This window comes from Apium graveolens, chromosome 7 (assembly GCF_009905375.1).
Source record: "Apium graveolens cultivar Ventura chromosome 7, ASM990537v1, whole genome shotgun sequence".
Lineage (NCBI taxonomy): Eukaryota > Viridiplantae > Streptophyta > Magnoliopsida > Apiales > Apiaceae > Apium > Apium graveolens.
The window spans coordinates 131,569,089-131,594,367 of NC_133653.1; the positions used below are offsets into that span (position 1 = coordinate 131,569,089).

Here is a 25,279-nt window from a genome sequence, read left to right on the forward strand (position 1 = left end):
CATACTCAGTGAAATTTTGTCCAGGTCCTCCCTTCTTCGGGGTTGAGTCATTGCTTTGCTTAGTTCTAGGATATTTGTCCTTTGCAATATATTCCAGATCAGTTTTCCGCTTCTTGCCTCTAGCGGGCTCATTACTTACTACGGTCTTCCCCATGCTCTCTTCCACTTTGATGTACTTTCCGGCTCTATCTTGGAGCTGCAACATGCTTTCAGGGGGGCGCATGGCCAAGGACATCTTGAAGAACTCAACCCTAGTTCCCTGTTGCAGTGCTATCATAGCCACCTTGTCATCAAGGTCCGGGACTTTTAAAGCTTCCTTTGTAAAATGATTCAGGTAATCTCTCAAGGATTCCTTCGCTCCCTGCACAATGCTCATGAGGGATGCTGAAGTTTTCTCATGCACTCTCCCGCTGATGAACTGCTTAATAAAAGCCTGACTTAATTCTCTGAAGGACCCAATAGAGTTCGGGGGCAAACGACTATACCATCTTTGAGCCATACCCGACAGGGTTTGAGGAAAGGCCCGACACTTAATAGCATCATTCACAGGCTGCAACAATAGTGCATTAGAGAATGTCCTGACATGATTGGTGGGATCTCCAGTGCCATCATAAGCTTTGATAGTGGGCATCTTGAACTTCCTTGAGATATGGGCATTCATTATCTATTCAGTAAATGGTGGGGTAGGATCATCAGGATCTCCAAGGGGAAGAAGATTGCTTGGATCAGCCCTTGGGACAACAACCCTTCTCTGTATTGGACAATCCAGGTCTATGATAGGAGGAGGATTCCTCCCCCTTGGAGGTAATGGGGGTCTGGTGTTATGGTGTGCCTCTAAGTCGTGGTTCAGCCTTTGAATCTCAGCCTCGTGAGCCCTGATTCTCTCCTGGACTTCTTGGGGATTTGTCCCTTGGGTGCTCCTAGAATGCTGGTTACCATTAGGCATCGGCTCTTTTCCAGCACGCCTCCTTCTTTGGGCCACATCATCATCCGAAGATTCGGAGTCTCTCTCAGTGTAAGGGCCAGAGAATTCTTGATCCTCTGGTATAGGAGCCAAACCACGTATATAGGGGGCGATCGCCCTCGTGCTTCACTCCGTCCAACATGTCCACTTCCTCCAACCTTGGGGTAAAGGGGCATCCCATATGGGGGGTTAGTAGTCACAATAGTTGAATACTCATACCCAATGGGTCGAGAATTCACAGGTGTATGTAGTTGTTGAAGTTGGGGATTCGTACCTTGAGTACCAGAGGGAATCGTCCCTTATGGGTGAGGTTCAGTTGCCCCTATCTGGGCTTCTCGTTGGGTGGCTGCATAAGTTGAATGAGGAGGTACCTCTATAGTTGACGAAATTACTTGGGTTATCCCCGCTGGTGTTCCTCTTTTAAGGGCTCTAATTGTTCTCCGTGTTCTCGCCATGGTTGTTATTGTGCTTCCCACAGATGGCGCCAAATGTTATGGATAAAAAACGAGAGTATATTAATTGCTGTATTTATTATTAGGGAATGTGAGCTTCGAGGCTCGATTTGACTTCTTTTGTGTTTCGTGACTCGATCTGCCTTAACAAGATGCCTACGTACCTTGCTGATTACCAAGGATCAAGTCAAAAAATGTAGTTCTGATTGATGGGGTCAGTCCCTTTATATAGATGTTGAGAGTCCTTGAATTGGACTAGGGTTAGGAGACTTGTTGATCAAGTTCTCAGACTTTGGATAGACTTTGAAGTCTTAGAATAGAGGAATCAGATTCCTAGTTGGTGTAGGTGCCCTTTAGGCTATCTTTTATAGAATTACATCATCGTTAGGACTCATTTAATGAGCTGGTACTCCCCGTTATTTATTAACTACGAAATTAATAAATAATCAGGGCTTTGGGCCTCATTAATTGGGCTTCGTTATCGGATCGTATAAGGTCTAATCAATTCAACATTAATTATACTTCTAGGCTAATTTTAGGCCCATATCAGATATTATTCGCATAAAAATATTTTTAAGTCACTTACTTAGAGATATAGAATGCATATCATATTCCAAGGATATTTATTAATATAATATTTATATCATAGTAAATTAAGACATAATAAATTATAAAAAGAATAATCGATAGAACATAAACATTAATAATCCAAATATCATAAACAAAACATAGTAGTGTTGTCTCAAGGGCACAGACACTAACATACAAACATTCATACCTTATACATCAGAAGACTGATCCTTGTAACCATTCAACCTTTGTTTTTCTACTCTCCGATGTTTTCCCAGGATGGAAGCCAATTATACACATCTTGTTAAACTTTATGGTGTTTACGAATTACCCTATGCTTTGAGATGAATGTTGTCTATGATTCTGTTTATTGAATTATAGTGTTTATTATGTTGTTATTATAGAATTGGATTATTTTCTAAATATGGACCAGATTCGTGGTCAGACTAGATTTGTGGTCGTATTAGGCCGATATGTGCCTTTGATCCAGTATATGGAGCAGAGTTGTGTGCCTTTCTTGGGGTTAGTGCATGATTGATCAACAACCTAACCTTAGTTTTAAAATATAAAGTAAATATCCAATTCTAATCATTGCTTATCAAGAAACTTGATTCGTTAAATCATTTTTTTTATCACTGATTATTCTTAGTATTGACACTGTTACTTGCTGAGCTTGTTAGCTCGCTCTTGCGATTTTGTTTAATTTCATTTCCAGTTAAGAAGGAAACAGTTGGTAGCGAGGATCCTCAGTTAAGTGTGCGAGCTAGGATTCCAGGTTGAGGCGGAATAAGCTAGCTGAAGACTTTTGTTTTAGTTTTGAGTTTGAAAATTTGTAATAATGTTTTATTATCATATGTAAGTTAAACTAGTTGGGATTTGGTACGTTTTTAATGTAAATAAGGTTGTGGCTTGTGTGCATACTTTAACCTATTGCGATCCATGGTTATGGTAAGTAAGGTCATTGTATATATTATTTTCATAAACAGGTTTATATATGGTGTGTGTGTGTGGTGTGAACCCCAAATATCTGACCCAGTTTTGGAAGGTGTGATAATATCCCTTTTTTGCCTCTTGCATCCCAAAACGATGCAATACTTTATCAATGTTTGTACTCCAACTTAGGCTGATTAATCTCCTTAATCTATCTCTATAGATCTTGATCCCTAATATATAAGTAGCATCTCCTAAGTCCTTCATCGAGAAACTATTTTCCAACCAAGTCTTAACAGCCTATAGAGAAGGTATATCATTTCCTTTTAGTAATATGTCATATACATATAGTACTATGAATGCCACATGGCTCTCACTAACCTTCTTGTAAACACATGGTTCTTCTTTATTTTGAATAAAGCCAAACTCTTTGATTGTTTCATCAAAATGACGATTCTATCTCCTTGATGCTTACAGACCATCTTAGAAAACTTTGGATCGACAAAACCCTCAGGTTGCATCATATACACATCCTCTTCAAGGCTCCCATTTAAGAAAGCAGTTTTGATATCCATTTGCCAAATCTCATAGTGGTAGTAAGTAGGTATTGCCAGAATAATCTTGATTGACTTGACCATAGCAATTGGTGAAAAAGTCTCATCATAGTCTATATCATGAATTTGTTTGAAACCTTTTGCCACTAGTCGCGCTTTATAGGTTTGTACTTTACCATCCATGTCAGTTTTCTTCTTGAAAACCAACTTGCATCCTATAGGTTTTACCCCTTCGGGTGAATTAACTAAAGTCCATACTTTATTTTGATACATGGATTCCATCTTGGATTTAATGGCCTCTAGCCATCTCTCGGAGTCTGGACTGTTCATAGCTTCTTGTTAGGTAAGAGGCTCATCATTGTCTATGAGCATCACATGATCATCTTGAGTCAAAAGAAATCTGTAATATCTCTCTAGCTCATGACGAACCCTACTAGATCTACGAACAACCTATCTTTCCGGAACAAGAACATCTTGATGTTTATCCTTCCCATTTTCCAACTCTGGTTCAATGTTATTTTTTACATCTCGATCTTCATCTAGATCTATAGTCCTTCAACTATTTTTCTTGGAAAGTAACTCTGTTTCAAGAAATACAGCGGTCCGAGTAACAATAACTTTGTTCCCAATAGGATTATAGAAACTATACCCTTTTATTTCTTCGGGATATCCAACAAAATAACATTTATCCAATTTTGGTCCTAGCTTGTCAGAGGCCAAGTGTTTCACAAATGCTTCGCATCCCCATACTTTCATAAATAACATGCTATAACGTTTCTCTGTCCATATTTCATATAGAGTCTTTTGAACCAATTTAGTTGGAACTCAATTTAGTGTATATGTAGCCGTCTCTAAAGCGTAACCCTAAAAACTTATTGGAAGATCTGCTAGACTCATCATCGATCAGACCATATCCCACAAGGTATTATATCTTCTCTCAGAAACTCCAATCCATTGAGGCATTCCAGGAGGATTAAGATGTGATACAATATCACACTCCTTCAATAAACCTTTAAACTTGAGGCTAAAGTATTCCCCTCCACGATCGGATCATAGAACTTGTATACTTTCCTCTATTTGCTTTTCCACTTCGGCCTTCTTTGAACTTTTCAAAAGAATCGGATATGTTCTTCAAAAGGTACACATATCCGTATCTACTAAAATCATTAATAAACGTAATTAAGTAGTAAAAGTCACCTCTTGCCATCATACGCATTGGACCATTTACATCACTATGTATAAGTCCTAATCGTTCGATGGTCATTTCACCTTATCCGATAAATAGAACTTTAGCCATTTTGCCAATGAAACAAGATTTGCATTTTTCTTATGGTTCAGAATAAAACATTTCCAAGTAGCCATCTTGATGTAACTCGAAAATGCATTTCTTATTTATGTGACCTAAACGACAATGCCAAATGTATGTTTTATTTGAGTCTATCATCTTAATACGTTTGTTATCATTACTATTTATATTATAAACAGGAGTATCAAGATCAAGAACATATAAACCATTAAAAAAATCTGCAACCTGTAGGTAACATTATTAAATGAAAAGGAACAACTATTGTTCTGAATAGAAAATGAAAAACCTTTCTTTGTCCAAACAAGAAACCAATATAATGTTTCTGCAAATCACACGCACGTAAAAATAGTTATATAGTTCTGAAATAAGCCCAGTAGGCAACGATAAATGATAAATCCCTACGGCTAAAGTAGCAACCTTTTCTCTATTGCCAACACATAGGTCGACTTCTCCCTTTGCAAATGTCAAACTTCCCCGCAGTTCCTGCATATTTATACAAATGTGAAAACCACATCCAGTATCTAATACCCATGAAGTAAAAGTAGACAAATTAACTTCTATATTATAAATACCTGAATCAGAAGCTCCAATATCCTTCTTCTTTTTCGGATCCTTCAAATAAGCATGATAATTTCTCTTCCAATGACCTAGTTTCTTGCAATAGTGACAAGTATCACCATTTGCAACACCAGGCTTTAAAGCCTGTTTGGGAGCAGTTTTAGGAGCAACAATAGGTTTATATCATATTCTCTTCTTTCCTTTCCATTTATCTTTCCTTTTGGCACTCCCTTTGTTCACCATCATTATAGGAGCAGGGGACGCCTTCTGAATGTTGGTCTCAGCAGTTTTTAACATAGCCAATAATTCTATAGGTGTCTTGTCCATCTCATTCATGTTTTAATTCATTATAAACTGAGCATAGTTGTTGTTCAAAGATTGCAAGATCAGATCTATCTGGGCTTCCGGACCAATCACGGAACCCAGAGTAGCGAGGAACTCCATATATCCAATAATCTTTAGAACTTACGGTCCAATTGGATCATGATCACCCTGTTTGCATGCATACAAAGCTTTGCTTGTATCAAACCTCTTTTGACGAGCCTGTCCTTAAAACATACTTTTAAGGTGCTCAAGCATGACATATGCATCCATATGCTCGTGTTTTTTCTAAAGCTCAGGACTCATAGTCGCTAGCATCAGACATGTGACATTTGTGTTATCATCAATATACTTCTGATAAGTAGTCTATTGAATATGCATTACACCTTCAGGAAGAGGTTTACGACGAGGAACATCAATGATATGGAGCTTTCGCTCCATGTTATTCCCTAACAATCTAAGAAAGAATTACATAAGGGGGTTTGGATTTTAAAAATTGTTCTACCTTGAATATATAACTGTGTTTGATTTAGCTGAGGTGCGGAATGAAAGTATTGAAGAATTCAAACACAAAGTAATCAAATAAAAGTATTTAAAAACTTTCAGGTGGTTTGAACTTTTCCACCAGAGATATATATAAATTTGAGAACTCTGTGATGCAAGATTTGCACACAGCTGCTTAGAAGTTGAACTTAAAAAGAACAATGAAATTCTTTACAGATATAGCTTTATCTATTTCTCTGGTGATTGCTTACTAACTTCGATAATGTTCTACTTGATACTCTTGGTTTATATATCACCAAGTTAAATGATAAAGAGACAAATAAAAAAGACAAAATGTTTCATAGTCTAATTACACGCTTCTTCATTTCTCTATCCAGCATCTTTGAATATCTCCAGTTTAGCATGAAAATGGGAATGCTTCTTTGTTCTCTAGAACTTGCAAATAGGATGCCACGTTCCATTTGCATACAATCAACGCATGTGACTGTCAAGTCACTATCAACTACTTTTGAATTTGATCATACGTTGAAACTCTATGGGATCATCCGTTGAGACTTTATTGGATCATCCGTTGAGAGTCTGGTTGAACATTCGTTGAAACTCTATTTGATCATTCGTTTAAACCTTGTGGAACATCCGTTGAGAGTATCTTTATATCAGTTAACTCTATTTCACTTATACAAGATTACAAGGAATCTAATATTTACAGTTAGCCAACCTATCTTGCATATCAATCTGGTAGTCAACATGACTTAAAACATTCTACAACATCGAGTTCTCTAAGGCATTACAATATGTAGAAATGTGTTAGTAAAATTATTAATACATAAGCTACCCTTACAATGGATGTTAAAGTGATCATCCGTTGAAAGCTACAGAATACACTAAAGTAAATCTACTAAGGTGTTTCGTTTAACTTATCATCAAGTACATAACATATTCCTAACAATCTCCCCCAATTTATGTCTACTGGAACTGTAGGCATAAATTAAGAGAAACTTGATGATAAAAAAACACCTTATGAATAGAGACTGATTAATAGTAGATAAAATTAACAAGTGCTGTAATTTATTAAAAAAATTTGTAGAGGAAGGTTACATAGAATCTCACAAGCCATTTTCAAGGTGCTCCTCTAGACCAAGCAAATTTAACTTATTTCCTTGATTTTCCGAACTTCTTTCCCAATTTCTCATTGTTTTCTTCGATCAGGTGTTGAAGTTACCTGTAGAATTCAGATTCATCTTCATTTGTCTGATCCAACATTTCTTGCATCTCCATGAGAGTTTCATTGCTTGAAATTTTTAGCTGATCTTCTAATCTGAAGAATCTTCTGGTGCATTTCTCATCCTTGAACTCCATCAACCAGTAAGGCCTTAAATACACTCTATTTCTTATGTATGGAATTGTTAGGACTCTTGGGAGTGCATTTGGTCCTCTCCAGTTCTTCCTTATCTTCTCAATTTTATTCAGTACCATCTTCCTAGCAATAATGTTGTACACAAAGTTCTTCTTTGTTGAGGAGAAAATTTTCACCAGAATAGAATAGCCTTCATTGAGAATTCTGTGAAGAGGCCAAGTTAGCTCTCTTCCACCCTTGTACCTGAAGACCAATATCTCTGGAAGATTTTTGTAGGCATTAATAGCTCTTACTTATTCTAGCTCATCCGGATAGAGATTTATGTCTAAAAATTCTTTGATGTCATAAATGAAGAGTTGATCTCCCTTGTTGACAGTTGGTTTGGGTTTGGCTAAGACTTTGGATTGTAGTTTGACAGGCTTGGACTTTTTGATTGCTCTTTTCTTTATTTTCCTTGGTATGGTTTGGATTGGAATGTTTAGATCAAGAAGAGGTAGGTTTTCACAATCTACAGGTTCATCTTTGGGAATTATGGGTTCACCATGGAAATTCATGTTAGGATAAACCTTGAATTCAGCCTGCTCCATTGTGGGCATGGCTGTTTGACTTGAGGTGGTAGATTGGGTTGGCATATATTCTTCCTCGTCTTCACTAAAATCCAGCTTCCTCTTTGGTCTGCCTTTGTATCTTGGTTTCTTTGTCTGTTTTGGTTCTTCTTGCTTTATTTTAATCTGAGTCTCAGATGTCACAGTTGGCATTACAGATTCTGTGGTTGCAGGCTTCTTAGTTTGGTTCTTGGCATCTAAAGCAGCTTGCTTTTGTTATTGTTTGAGCCTCACATTCTCTTCTTTCTTAGCTTCTGCAAACTGTGGATGTCCAGCCACCACACAGATCAATTTGCCAATCCTATACATTTTAGAAATTCTTTTCTTCAAGAATGAGTCTCCGGTATCTTTGAAGAAAGCAATAGATCTACCAAGCAGCTTCTTCTTATCAGGCTTCGGGGTTTCATAAACTAGGTCCAATGGATTTTTATCTGAATTCTTTGGATAGTTTCTCTTTGGCTGAAAAATCAAATTGACCTTTGGAGATTTTATTGCTGAGGGTTGACCCATTTCCATGTTACCTAAGCTCATGTCTGAAGGGTTTTTAGCACATAAACGAAATGAAAATGTAAATTTAAATCTTAAAAAAAAAACTGAAACCCTCCGTAGGATCCATGCGAAAAATAATATTTAATTCGTAGTTCAGTATGTTTACCTTAAGAAGCTTTACGTTAATGGAAAGATGGAGGTCTTTAATAGCGATCCAAAAATGATGAACGAAAATCCCTACCAGCTGCTCCTCAAGTGTGAAGCACTCCACCGGTATCCATCAAGAGTACAATGTGATGGAGGAGGAAGAGGTTGAGAGAATTAGTTGCCTCCCTCTTGTTCTACTTTAGAATTAGGGTTAATTATTTGGGTTGAGGCAAATAGGGTTTATAATAGTATATATATAGGCAGAATTTTTAGCTGGAAATTTTCCATAAAATATTATTATTATTAATCCTTTAATTCATTATTCTTATTAACCAATTAACTAATAATTAAAATACCTTTTAATCATTAATCCCTTTTCTAAACACTTTAGAAAAATAATTCTCTCACTTGATTTAATTTCCAAAATTAAATTCTTAATTAATAATATTAAGAATTAATTAAATCTCATTTAATCAATTATTAAATCTGCTAATTAATTATTTATTTCACAAATAAATAATTACCAGCCATTATTAATTAATTCCTCCACCATTAAATCATTCTCTTTTATGGTGTGACCCTATAGGTTCAATATTAAGCCGATAGTAGAAATAAATAATAATAAAACTATTTTATCACTATTTATATAAATTCTCTAATTCATTAAATATGATTAATTAATAAATTACTCATATTTATTCTACATCGTGAGGGATACTTCTCAGCATATCGCGACTATCCGGATAATACGAATTCACTACTTAGAATACCAAGAACCTATTCAGTGAGTAGTTACCGTACAATCAATTCCTTCTACCCTGCAATGTCACGATTAAATACAAGGCATGGAACTTGTGTCAAGCCTATTTTATTTAATCATTTGCTTTCCCATTCACTATGCTTAGTTCTATTTAATGTAAATTAGAAACTCCTTTCTTATTTCATTCACTCTGGCCAGAGATTCCTGAACTAGCATAAGTGGATCAACAATGAACATTCTCCTCCTTCACTGGAAGGGGTAGGTCCTTTATTGATCATACACTATCTTCGTGTACAAATTCCTATACCCAATAGAGCCCTTATAATTGTCCCTGGAGACTAAGAACTAAACCAAAGCATAGTTCAGTGTACACAAGATGACTATGATGACCTCAAGTCTAAGGATATTTGTACAACTATCACTATGTGAACAACTGCTGACACGTGAGTGAACTCCATCAGTTGTTCAGCTATGTGAGTCATGTTCAGTGAACTTATTCTATAATAAGCACCTACATACTAGCTATAGTGTCACTACACAAATGTCTATGAGAACAGACATCCTTCATAATGAAGCAAGCATAGTATGTACCGATCTTTGCGGATTACTAATTACCAGTTAGTAATCCTACGTCCAGGAAATATTTAAGTTTAGAGTTATCATCTTTTAGGTCTCATTATTATGATCTCATTATAATCCATAAAAAGCTTTACTCTAAACTATGGTATATCTTATTTAAACACTTAAATAGATAAAGCCCGCAATAAAACTAAAACAAGTCTTTTATTAATATCAATGAAATCAAAACAGATTATATAAAAGTTATTCCTAAATCATCATGCATGATTGGATAAGGATAGTGTGAGCATCTCATATCGAGCTGTCTTCCCTGCCACATCATACAACTCTTGTAGATGCATAAGGATAGTGTGAGAATCCATATGCTCATGTTGCTTCTGTAGCTCAATGTTCATGGAAGCTAGCATGATGCATTGAACAATATTTGCATCATCTATCCACTTACGATACACAACATGTTCATCATTATATGCATTACTAGCAGGTTCAGTAGGCTTAGGTGAGTGAAGCACATCTTCCAGCTTCCCAGCTTCTCAACCCTGAGAACAATTCTCTAGTTTCGAAGCCAGTCAGTAAAATTAGGACCAGTCAACTTATGAGCATCTAGTATAATCTGGAGTGATAGTGCAGAAGACATAACGAATATAGTGAATCTGTAAATGATGAACACATAACAACACTTAGCAAATATTCAATTTCATTTCAAGACACTATATGAATCGGGTCTTTATTCATAAGTTGTTCCCACTAGTTTATCTAATTTATACAACCACTAAGTGAAAATTAAGCATTCATTATGCTAGTGGGAATAGGGATCCTACATTCCATCACACAACCTCGGCTGTAGCACGAAACGTCATGTGATGTTCAATAGGCAGACAACTCTTGTCAATTACATCTTATGTTATTCTCTAATAAAACTTTAGCTTCTTGAATAATTGTGTCACGGCTATAGCACGACAAACTCAATATTCTAAGTCAAGTCTAACCCAACATTTCGTACAATTGAATCAGTCTCCAACGACCCACGGCTGTAGCATGTAACGACCTTTAGATTCTAATTCAATGTACACATCTCTATGTAATAGACAAGTATTTCTTATTTCGAAATCAAAGCCCTCGGCTGTAGCACAAAACGACAATGATTTAAAAATAAGAACCACTTTCTACCATGTTGGAAGGCTATGACCGACACAAGCCCGTTGTGTCATTGGCCAATTACTAATTGATATTATTTAATTTTAGAGGGATTATATTATGTTACAATCATAATCATATTATAAAGAGATTCTTCCTTTTAAATTAAATATTTCAAATCAATAATCGATAATCTGATGATTCCCAGATCGGGGGGAGCATTGTCAAGAGGCGTCACTTAATACCCCTTTCTTATAGATAGAAATCTGCTTTTGACAGAATCATCCTTTCTCTCAATATTGAAAATTCATATTTAATTACGTGTTTCATAAACACAAGAATCTCATGATTGTATTCATAATATTATTATTAAGGCAAAAAATGATTCCTATTCTAGATTTTCTAGAGCACACCTTATATTGATTTAAGTTCACCTAAATCTATCATCGCATGGTAAACATAGGCATATATCTCATATATAAAATTAAATAAACAAGTAAATGTAAAGTGCAATAAAGTAAATGTGTTTGGTTATGGCCCCATCCTATCTGATCTTTATCAAGCTCATGATAAAGATCAAGGTCAATCTAATATGGTGATGGAAATAAATACAACTACTCTTATTACATAAATCTTCTTCTTTGTTTGGACTTCTTGTATGCCTCGTCTTCTTCTTTGTATCACCTCCATTGGATAGCCTTCTTGAGTCTTCAATTACATTACATAGATTGAAAGTAAAACTAATCTAATGAACTTACAAGAATAACTCGAGTTACATTCGAGATTTATGATTACAAAGATTGACGACATGCAAGTCGTATTTAAAACCAAAACCAAAACCATTACACTAAGGTCGAAAGGCCATAACCATCCAGCATGCTCATAAAACACATAAAAGCATGTTAAAACACATAATCTGATCTTAACATATCATATTATCCATGATCTAATCATAAAAACAAAATATGACAAAAATCAGAAAAATCAGAATCAAATCCGAAAAACAAGAATTACTGTTTACGGGCAGTAAACGATGTCAAACGCCTTACAGATGAGTCGCTGATAGCTTTAGCTATCAGTTTTGTTCAGACGCTTATTTACATATGGAATAGGGTATTCGTTTGCGTAAATCGGACCCCAGACCCAGATTTCAGCAAATCTGCAGCAGCCAATTCAGAATCCATCCGTATCTAATATGATTCCCATAATTAGAACAAATATAAATCATGTATATATCAGTATATATACAGATTACATAATCATCTTATGATTATACAACTCACATGAATATCATATATTCAAAACTATACATATATAAGCATATTATATCATCATCAAATCATGGCGGATCATGTACATGCTCATATATCGAAAACGGTTAAAAACATAAACGAATTAAAAACTTTTCACAAGTAGCTCTGATGCCATTGAAGGGTTTTTAGCACATAAACGCAACGAAAACGTAAATTTAAATCTTAAAAAAAACCGAAACTCTCCGTAGGATCCATGCGAAAAATAATATTTAATTCGTAGTTCAGTATGTTTACCTTAAGAAGCTTTACGTTAATGGAAAGATGGAGGTCTTGAATAGCGATCCAAGAATGATGAACGGAAATCCCTAGCAGCTGCTCCTCAAGTGTGAAGCACTCCACCAATATCCACCAAGAGTACAATGTGATGGAGGAGGAAGAGGTTGAGAGAATTAGTTGCCTCCCTCTTGTTCTACTTTAGAATTAGGGTTAATTATTTGGGTTGAGGCAAATAGGGTTTATAACAGTATATTTATAGCCAAAATTTTCAGCTGAAAATTTTCCATAAAATATTATTATTATTAACCCTTTAATTGATTATTCTTATTAACCAATTAACAAATAATTAAAACACCTTTTAATCATTAAACCCTTTTCTAAACACTTTAGAAAAATAATTCTCTCACTTGATTTAATTTCCAAAATTAAATTCTTAATTAATAATATTAAGAATGAATTAAATCTCATTTAATCAATTATTAAATCTTCTAATTAATTATTTATTTCACAAATAAATAATTACCATCCATTATTAATTAATTCTTCCATCATTAAATCATTCTCTTTTATGGTGTGACCCTGTAGGTTCAATATTAAGCCGGTAGTAGAAATAAATAATAATAAAACTATTTTATCATTATTTATATAAATTCTCTAATTCATTAAATATGATTAATTAATAAATTAATCATATTTATTCTACATCGTGAGGGATACTTCTCAGCATATCGCGACTATCCGGATAATACGAATTCACTACTTAGAATACCAAGAACCTATTCAGTGAGTAGTTACCGTACAATCAATTCCTTCTACCCTGCAATGTCACGATTAAATACAAGACATGGAACTTGTGTCAAACCTATCTTATTTAATCATTTGCTTTCCCATTCACTATGCTTAGTTCTATTTAATGTAAATTAGAAACTCCTTTCAAATTTCTATCACTCTGGCCAGAGATTCCTGAACTAGCATAAGTGGATCAACATTGAACATTCTCTTACTTCACTGGAAGGGGTAGGTCCTTTATTGATCATACACTATCTTCGTGTACAAATTCCTATACCCAGTAGAGCCTTTATAATTGTCCTTGGAGACTAAGAACTAAACCAAAGCATAGTTCAGTGTACACAAGATGACTATGATGACCTCAAGTCTAAGGATACTTGTACAACTATCACTATATGAACAACTGTTGACACGTGAGTGAACTCCATCAGTTGTTCAGCTGTGTGAGTCATGTTCAGTGAACTTATTCTATAATAAGCACCTACATACTAGCTATAGTGTCATCACACAAATGTCTATGAGAACAGACATCCTTTATAATGAAGCAAACATAGTATGTACCGATCTTTACGGATTACTAATTACCAGTTAGTAATCCTACGACCATGAAATATTTAAGTTTAGAGTTATTATCTTTTAGGTCTCATTATTATGATCTCATCATAATCCATAAAAAGCTTTACTCTAATTTTTGGTATATCTTATTTAAACACTTAAATAGATAAAGCCCGCAATAAAACCAAAATAAGTCTTTTATTAATATCAATGAAATCAAAACAGATTACATAAAAGTTATTCCTAAATCATAATACATGATTGGACTTAGGACACATCTCTTTCAATGTCATTGGCTGAAATTGGTCTCAATTGAGAGAAATGAGAGAAGGTTTTATCTTGTTTCTCAATTCGACTAAATTTCTTGTTGATGTTCTCATCAAGCTTCTCCCATTTTTCTTTCATCTCTAGGTCAACTGCTGTTATCTTGATCAAATCAATGTTATCTAGCATTTGTGGCTTTGTGAAAGTAATTGCTGGAATTATTACCTTGCTGACATTAATGTTGAGCACTTTCTCCCCCTCACTAACTAACTCCCCTTGACTAACTGGAATGATAGAGACTTTCTCCCCCTTTTTGTTAGCATCAAGTTGAGCAGAGTTTTAGGTTTGTTCAGCCACCAATTTTTGAAGAAGAAGTGTCTTTTGAGCTTGATGAAGTTGGATTTGAGTGATAGAAGTTTCCAGGGTCTTTATCTCAGTGTCCAGAGAATTCACCTTGCTACTGAGATCAGAGTTTTTCCTGAGTTTCCTGTTGATATCTAGCATTGTTGTGTCAGGAAGTATATACTCTAATCTTTCTGTGATGCCTTTTTTGACTTGTCCAATCTCTGTCTTGATTTCAGACACATCTTGATTTTGCTTGAGAGATTGGATTTTATGCAAGTAAAGAGACTCAAGGTGTGCTTGGAAAAGACTCTTGGTATTGGCATATGTGGTAGCTTGAAGAGATGTCTGATTCTGATGGATTATGTGGAATAGAGTTGATTTGAAGTGGTGCTCACTGCAGTCTTTGCTAAACATCCTTGCTGGAGTGTTTGTGCCTGAGCTAGGACCTGCATCTCCCCCTATGCCCAACAAATCCTCTTCATCATTAGAAGCATCCCTAAATATGCCACTAGAACCTAACTCAAAATCTTCACCAGCTGCAGGTGGAAGTGAGTTGATTGCATCCTTGGCCCTTTGTATTGAAGCTGTTGTGTGCACCAAGTTGAGAATTCTCTCAACAGCCTCATTATCCTGTTCAGCCAAAGCTTGATAAGCTGGAATAGGGTGAGTAAATGCCTCAGCTTCATAAGAAACAAAATCTAAGATAGCTTGATATTCTTGCTGAAATAACTGCTTCATTTTAGCCGAATTGACATCCCTTAACTCACCAACAATGGGCTCTTCCCATTCATCAGGTGCTGCTTTTCTCTCATGTTCTCTTTGTTCTTGCATCAAGGGCTCCCCTTGGCTTCCCATCCTCACACCCTCACCTTTACCTTCTAAGGTGGGACTCCTCTCACTCACTTTTGCCAAGCTAGAAGAAATAGCTTGCATATGTTCACTCATTTCCTCTCCTTTTTCCTGAGAGCAACTCAGCCTCTCACTCTGTTCACTCCCTTCCCTCAATCCTAGGAGTGATTGTACAATTACTAAATCATCTGTACTTGTAACAATAGTTGAGATTTCAAGTAGTGCAGTGATATTCAATGGATGAGAAACATCTATCGAGGTAGTAGTTGAGAGTTTCAACGGATGATTGCTGTTAAGCATATCCATCGAGATACAATCACGAGTCAATGTATGAAAAATATTCATCGAGATAGTAGAAATGACAGAGTTTGGAGTTGAAACTAATGTAGAATCTGTGGTGGTTGATTTGAGATTTTGCACAGATTTCTCACTAGAATCAGAAAGGAATGGCAAGTGAGCCAACAAGTCATCTAAAAGATGATGCTCACTTGCTTGAGATTTTGGCTTCTCCATGAGAGTTAAAGATGGAGAATCTGGAATTGATGTGTGAATCAAATCAACATCCAAATAATTTGTGGGTGAGTTTTGTGTGTGAGGTGCTTCTATTGTAAGAGATTTTGGCTGTGACTCTATATTTACAGGAGCCACATCAAACTGACTTTGGAAAGGTGCTATAACTGAGACTTTGACTACAGTTTGCACAGTGTGTTCATCTTGTGTATCCCAGAGTGTTTTAGATTTCTTCTATCTTGTTTAAGTTTAGGGTGAGTCTGTGTCCCTAACCCTTATGGCCTATGCTCTTGGTTGATAGCTTTGTTCAATAGTTACATCCTTTTGGGAGGATGCAACTAGTAATGAGCTAGATTCTTTATTAATCACTAAAGTTTGTTGGGAAACTATAGTATGGCTAGGCTTGGTTACACACACCTCTCTGATAAGTGGATTTTATATCTACTTGGAATGCTTCATTACAGGCTTAAGTTGGTTTTTTAGACTCAAGTTATTGGTATTTTTGATGTGTTTTTGTGTTTGTGCATTACAGGCATTCGTTGGATGATTAATTGAGCTTTTCAAGGTAATATATTGCAAAAAGATCATAATCGGATGCCACTACCCTTCTCATGTTGAAGAGCATCTCGAGAGCTTCTCGTGGACTATTGGATCGTCAAATTCTGACAAACGGAACTCAACTTACATCAAAAACAAGAAATTAGAGCAAAAATCCAGAAGCACGGCGTGCCCGCGCTGGGAAGTGGGGCGGCCACGCTGAAAGAACAGTAGCACGGCGTGCCCGTGCTGGAATGCAGGGCGTTCGCGCCAGAAGGACAGAAACAGTTCGCGCCCGCTCGCAAGGCGGGGTGGCCACACGGGTCGTGATCAGCAATATCCTGTTTTGACTTGATTTTTGAGGGATTTGAAGACCTGCTGATCCTGAAGCCTATATATACCTATAATAAGACATTTTTAATAACAAGGAGCCAAGGGAGCGCATTAAGAAGACCTAGAGAGCACAAGACAGCTACAGAGAAGAAGACTTTTGTATTCTTCGATATAGTTGATACTTGGATGCTTATTTTTGATTTATCTTTGAACCCTAGTACTCTTATATTATTCATTATCATGCTTTCACTGGAATCCATGGTGATGATGAGTTCGGTTATGAACTAATCATTATCGTGGGGTTCTAACGGATTTACTTATAGAATTCTATAGTTAATTTGTTTCAATATCTTGGTGTGTGGTGATTGACTGATATACTAGTATTGGTTGTGCTTATTCGTCTTATGTGCGTAGCCAACATATAAGATAGCGTGTTAATCTCTATTGTAGCGAAAGTGAATATAGAGATTTATAACTTGCCATGCTAGCATAGGTTCATGTAATTATTTTGTATGATTCGTAGGTAATTTTAACCATCTTACTTGCCCTATGTAATCACGATAGATAACTTGTGCATTAAAACCTTTATGTTGTAAAATTATATAGACATATAGGGTCTCAATATAATTGGTGTCTATTCAACTTCTATCTCTTTTTTGGATGTCTTGTAGTATGGTATTCGTACAATGACAGTTGGCGTTTACTAGTTTCGTGTTATATGATTAGTTGTCATCACCATTGTATGCTAAGGTTAAGAATAATGACTTTGAATGAAGTATTTAATGAAGCTAGAATCCCATGTTTGTCTCATATAGTTAATTCAATCACTTTTATTCTTAGTTAATTGCATGTTAGTTTAGTCTTAGTTATAACATCTCAACTTGTTATTGTCTTAGCATTGAGCGATAACCATACCACTATTGCATAGGTGCATAATCTTAAGTTAACTAAATAGAGTCTCTGTGAGAACGAATCTGATTTATATCTTATACTACTTGCGAACGCGTATACTTGCGTGTAATTTTAGTGCATGTTTTCTCCCTAACAAGATTTTGGCGCCGCTGCCGGGGACTCGGTGTTAATTTTTAGTTTATGTACTTGACATCAGTGGTCATTAAAGTTCATTAAATTGGATTCTTTTACTTTCACGGTTTACTTGTTTGTGTTTTAGGTACTCATTATAATGGGAGATCCAGCAGCACCAACAAAAGCTTTGATGGATTTTTCTCAACCCAAGATCAATGACATTCAATCTAGCATTGTTAAGCAAGCGATCATAGATAATACCTTTGAAATCAATCCTGGTATAATTCAGATGGTACATAATTCAGTCCCGTTTAGGGGTGCTCCAACAGAAGATCCTAACATGCATATTAGGGACTTCATTGAGATCTATGACAATTTCAAGTTCGACAATATTTTTGAAGATGCTATAAAGCTGAGGCTTTTCCCATTCTATCCGAGGGATAAAGCTAAGTATTGGTTACATTCTCTACCAACAGGTTCTACCACTACTTGGGAGGATCTTACTCAGAAATTTCTTACTAAATTATTCCCTATGGCGAAGACAACTGCAATGAGGAATGCTTTCACCCAATTTACGCAGCAATCAGGAGAATCTCTATGTGAAGCTTGGGAGTGCTACAAGGAGATGCTTAGGAAGTGTCCTCATCATGGAATGCCTGATTGGATGATCATCAATTGCTTCTATAACGGTTTGTGTAACACCCTCCAAATCTGGGGTATAGATCTAGGTATTACTTCCAATAATTAAATTATTAAACCTTTATTAATAAGTATATAAATATATAATTACCCTTTTTTGTACCACTACTCAAGATCTTTTAAGGTTAAGGTATTAAAACAAGAACAACTTACTATCTTTATTACAACAACCCAAATAAATTGTTTTACAAACCTTCTTTACTACAAACCAGTTATCTACATAACTTTTAAACTAAGTTTTTTTATTCAAAGGTCATCTACATCTGTTCCTGCTACACCTGCTCGGGCATCTTAAAACTCTCTTATGGAATTGGAATTTGCACCCTTGGTGCCAGAAGGTCCCGCCGTTTGACCCGCTTCTTGACTACCCGAGTACAGATGAGTTTCATTCTCGGTCTTAACTGGAAAACAAGGTGAATAACAATAATAGGGGTGAGCCATAATTGCTCAACAAGACTGCAACCTATATATATGTATACAGTGTAAAGAGAATGTTAAGTGAACCGGTAATCTGATTGTTCGTTTAACCACATATTTCTGTAGGGAATAATGATAGCCACTATCGGCGAGTACCAAATGAATTAGACTAGACACAAAAACCAACGTATGCACCATAACCCGCTAATCAGTCAGGATATAGCGCGGATCTATACCCAACTGCATATACTCACCAACATATAGGGTACCCAGGCACTATGGCCTAATAATTAGGGGTCTGATTCATACCCGACCCGAATCGTAACCATCCAGTCCATAGTTCAGCATCCGGAACTATCGGTATGCTTTTGATGTATCCCAATATCAGAATATATCAGAGTATATATGTATCTATATATAACTATTTTAATATGAAAAGAGGATTCAACGAATTAGGAGAAATCAGGAATCAAAATAAATTATGAATAAAGGAATAACAATTGTGTATCAGTGTTTGTGAACATGAGTTATCAATGTGTAGCCGCCATTAGATTTTGAAAGTAATTCACTATTCTGAATTTAGAATAGGGGAAAAACTTGCCCGGTATACGCTTTGCTTCAGGTATTTCACAGTTCTCTACCTCTGGCTTAATTCTCCTAGTGGATGTGGAATCTATCAAAGAAAGATACTCGTTTAGTTTACTTACATCGTAAGCGTATCTCAAACTGAGACTACGAAGCCCTTATCGTCTCCCCATACGATTCTATCCAACCTGTATACATATTATCTAGCAATTAGAACTCAAGCAATCACGTAAATCACATAGCACATAAGGCACATAATGAATTGAGGCTCAAAAATATTTTTAGAATCGAAATCAGATCTCTTTTCGTAGTATCAGACAACATCTGACTCGTTTCCTAATTTTCTGGGATTTATTAGACTCATATTTACAAATAATAAGGTCTGTAATCAAATAAATACCGTAAGCTGACTCACTTCTGAAATAAATTAATATTTATAACTATTTTTATTGGAATCGGGTCATTTTTCTGAGTCTAAGGGCCTTCGTTTCGATTAAATCGGATAAACGGTTCAATTGTTACGCAATCAATAAGAATTAATCAATTATTAGTCAATTATAATTTAATTTTTCACAAATAATTGAACTTCAAATATATTTTGAAATAATTATTTAGGAAAAATCAAATTTGAAAATGATTTTTCCCTAATTTTTAGAATTAAATAAGATTTATTACAAATTATTCAATTAAATTGATTAATTATAAAATAATTAATAAATTTAAATAAATAAAAAGTAATTAAGAAATAATTACATCATTAAATAAATAATTATATTTTCAAATTTCTAAAATTAGAAAACAGTTTAAGTTTAAAAATAATTCAAATAATTAATCAATTTAATTATTTAATTTTCTAAAATAAAAGAAACTAATTTTCTGAATTTATAAAAATAAAAATAAAATAAAATATCCAGAAACAAAAAATCAGAATCAGGGTTGGGTTCTTGAAGATCAAAACCGGGTCAACCACCGAGTTGACACCTGGTCTTAAGAAAAATTTGGGTTCGCCAGCCGGTTAAAACCAGGCGGCCAAAACCCAAATTCCGACAGCCTAATTCGAGTATATTTGACTCGATTTTGTTCAATTAGCTGTCTCAATACATTCCCTGTATCTTCAGCAACACAAACCCCACGTCCTCAGTGATTGTCGATGCCCAGCTTCTTCTCCGGCGAAATCAGCCAACACCGCCGGCGAGCTTGACCTCCAAGTCCGACGAACCTTTTACAGACGATCCAGGAACCGTTTGGATCGATTTTAATGTCGATTTCATTCAAAATCTCACCAGGAACACAACTATACTAACATCACAATCTAATAACCCTTATATCGAATTTTCCGATCAAACAACAAGCAATTTTCGGCCAAAGACCAAACTAATGATTTTGTACATGAAAAATTATAAATAATAGCTTAAAATAAAGCTTAGAACATATACAATTAAACCCTAACAACAAAGTAACCTCAGTTTCCTCTATGATGAAAAAAAATTACTCAAAAATAATATAACCCTAGAATATGAACTAAAAATCCAAGCTATCATTTGATGAAATAAATTGTGCAAATCAGTCAGAAACATCCATAGGAAGCTATTCCCACAATCACTTTCATCCCATAACCCCGAAATCGAAAACCTATAATTTACAATTCAAGAACCCTAAATTACGAAATCAAAATCCAAACATCAAAACATGAAATTGATGATGTTAACAGAAAGTAGAGATTATAAGCTTCATTTTGGTTACTCACATGTAGGGTTTCGATAACAGAATCACGTTGAAATCATTGATTGAATCCGAAGAGCTATTCTTCACCCACACAACTAATTTTCTGATTTTCTGATTTTTTTGTAATTATTTAATAATTAATTAATAATTAATCAGCTATTTATACTAGTAAAAATAATACTCCTAAATAAAATTAAGTCCCTAATTATACATCTATTAAAATTAATTGGCCCTAATTTTTATAATTTTTGGGTATTAATTTTGAATTTTTAAATATCCAATAATTACAAAATATATGCCAAAAATTTCCAAAAATTGTGAATAATACAGAAATGAAAATAAAAATAATATTTGATAATTTCATGATCCTATAAAAATAAAAATGTGATTTTTATGGGGCTTTTGACACCTGAAGGGACCCGGAAAAGTCGTTTTTCACAAAATGAGAAAAATTGTAAAATGACTGGATGTTCAGAATATCGCGATGGTATAAGCCATACTAGACAAAATAAGGCCAATGATTTTGTTCGAATTATAGTCTATTAAAACACTGTTTGGGTCGTACAACTTTTGATATAAAAGCATTTACCTTAGAATAAAACACCCGATAATTACCGAGAACACATTCTGACAAAACAGAATATATGTAGTATGTAACAGTTAGGTTTTTACAATTCAATACTCTTAATAACATATTAAAACACATAATTCACCTTTATTAAGATATAATACACGCGTAATTTCTCAGTCGTTACATCCTTCCCCACTTTAGAGAATTCTATCCTCAGAATCTCGCTAGGAAAATAACTGGGGATACTTTTCTTACATTTCACTTTCGAGCTCCCAGGTTGACTCTTCAACCATAGGATTTCTCCACAAAACTCTTACTAATGATACAGACTTATTTCTCAACACTCTCTCTTTCCAATCTAGAATCCTTATGACAAATCAGCTTGAAGCTCTATCGGCTCATATTCTATTACATGCCTCGTATCAGGATTATATTTCTTAAGCATTGACACATGAAACACATTATGGATATGCTGCATATGGGGTGGTAAGGCTAATTCATATGCAACCATTCCAACTCTCTTCAAAATTTCAAATGGACCAACATATCGTGGCTTTAGTTTGCCTTTGTTGCCAAATCTAGTAAATCCTTTTGCATGGTGATATCTTTAGTAATACATGTTCTCCTTCTTGGTAATCCATATCCTTTCTAGTTTGATTCGCGTATTTGCGTTGTCGATTTTGTGCTGCTTCAAGTCGCTTTTGGATAAGCTCTGCTTTTTCCTTGGTCTGCTGGATCAGTTCTGGACCTAGAATTTTGCGTTCTCCAACTTCATCCCAACATGTAGGTGATCTACACTTCCTTCCATATAAGGCTTCATAAGGTGGCATTCCATTGCTGGCATGATAGCTATTGTTGCAAGAAAAATATTCCACTAGCGGTAAATGTTCGTCCCAACTACCTTCAAAATCTATTGCACATACACGTAGCATATCTTTAATTGTTTGAATCGTTCTTTCAGTTTTCTCGTCCGTCTGTGGATGATAAGCAGTACTCATGTTTAACTTAGTACCAAGGCATTCCTGAAACTGTCTCCAGAATCTCGAATTAAAATGTGGATCTCGATCAGATACAATAGATATAGGGACTCCATGTCACATCACTATCTCCTTAAGATATAAATGCACTAGCTTGTCAAGGGAGAACCTTTCATTGATTGGGAGAAAATGTGCTGACTTTGTTAATCTATCAATAATAACCCAAATCTCATCATGTTTTGCTCTAGTTCTCGAAAGTCCTACTACAAAATCCATTGATGGGTGTTCCCATTTCCATTATGAAATATCCAGTGGTTGTAATAATCCGCTTAGATGCTGATGCTCTGTTTTGACTCGTTGGCACGTATAACATTTACTGAACCATTCAGCTATTTCTTTCTTCATATCTGTCCACCAAAAGCTTTCCTTCAAATCTCTTTACATCATCGTGCTCCCGGGATCAATTGAATATCTTGAATTGTGAGCGTCTCACAAAATTTCTTCTTTCAATTCCGGTACATTGGGTACCCAGATTATTGTGACAAATCATAAGATTCCCTTGTCATCTTTCTGACTTGTAATTTCTTCTCCGGTCAAATTGTCGATTTAATGATTCATTACTTCCTCCTGACACCTTCTTATCTTTTCCAATAATTCTGGCTGGAATGTCATAGCATAGTTCATTTCAGTAGAGTTCCCTGGAATACGAACTTCAATTTCCAATTTATCAAATTCTTTGATTAACTCTTCTGAGGATGTTAATATATTCAATCTTTCCTTTCGACTTAGTGCATCAGCTACTACATTTGCTTTAACTGGATGATAGTTGTAACACCCCCAAATCCGGGGTCAGGGATCCGGGTTGTCACGAGTTCCATTTCCCTTAATAATACGTAATCTTAATAATCAACCAACTACTGCATACTGTGACCCCACTATACACACACCACAAGTTATAGTCTCAGAGATGAATATCCAAAAATAACACAAGTCATTTTATTCCACAATTATAAACCATTACACCTTAAAAGGGTTTCTGAATAAATTTACATATTCTTTGCCATTATTACAATTCATAAGTATACATAAGTCTGGTACATCAAAAGTTGAAAGCCTAGCCTATTGGTAGTTCCTACCTCAGCTACAACGGCATCAATGCCTACAGGAAACTGCGGAACGTTTCCTATCCGCTCACGAATTGGGAGCTTGGTCCTGTTCATCTTGTCTATCTGTTGTTGTGTGATGAAAGAAGAAAGCAAGGGTGAGCAACAAGCCCACCAAAATAATATGTATAATGATTTACAATATGTGAGCATCCTCATAGTACTCATGAAAGTCTTGGTCAAGTAAAAATGAACCAAGTTACCTTATCGCGACCAAGTCACAAAATATTCAGTATATATGTATATATACTTTTCAAATCTTGGAAGTCCTCTTCCATGCATAATATACACAGAGTTCCAATTTATAACTGTATAAAAATATCGTTGCAAGGTGATCTCATATATCTAACCTTGTCTCAACGTTTTTGTGAAAATCTTTGTCATGCATAAGATAATCATTAACCAGATATAAGTTGAAAAGATGAAGTTACAAGATACTCCAATATACTTATATCTTTTTTGGATACTACTTGAACTACCACCGTTCAAGGTATAATCAGTTTCAAAAGTTCATCACATAGATGAAACTACAAGAAAAGACTTGAATAGATTCAATCTTTGAAATATCATTATAAATAATGAAGTTATGAGATACTTCATTAAGTCCCGATATATATATACACCTATATATATATATTTCATACACTTCTTGAAAACCTTTGTTATGAAAATTATAAACAGAGTTGCAATATCCAATGAATTTGGAAAGGAGAAAACCTTGGCATAAACCTGATATCTTGTTGATCAGGCAAGGATACCAATAAGTAACCTTTTCTACTAGTAGATGGATGAATCCCCCACCGGTCATCACCCTGGCCACATTAGGACCTTGTACTGGACCGCTACCCGGCCTCTTACGCGTTGATGAATTGCCACCCAGCCACTTACACTTTGATAGACCGTACCCCGGCCTGTCGCTTATGCCGACTCAATTAGATGGACTTACTTCCCGAATGTTGGGTAAGTAATCAATTCATTTATCAAAACAACAACCTTGTTGCGAATATAAAATACACCACAGAGCCGGATCCCTCAATTTTTAAGCGAGTATTTAAATCCCCTTTGAAAGGAAGATCTTAAATTTGAAAACGAGTTTTGGGATCCGCTCTAACTTTTAAAATCATTTTGAAGACTCGAAAACATTTTAAAGAATGTTTAGAGTAACGCTGATT

General features: G+C 35.3%; 1 non-coding gene across 1 annotated transcript; it reads right to left on the minus strand.

Moving 5' to 3' along the window:
- Positions 1-18,517: 18,517 nt before the first annotated feature.
- On the minus strand, positions 18,518-18,624 carry LOC141675344 (small nucleolar RNA R71). The gene has a single exon (XR_012556002.1). It is a non-coding gene; the product is annotated as a small nucleolar RNA R71 (small nucleolar RNA).
- Positions 18,625-25,279: the final 6,655 nt, after the last annotated feature.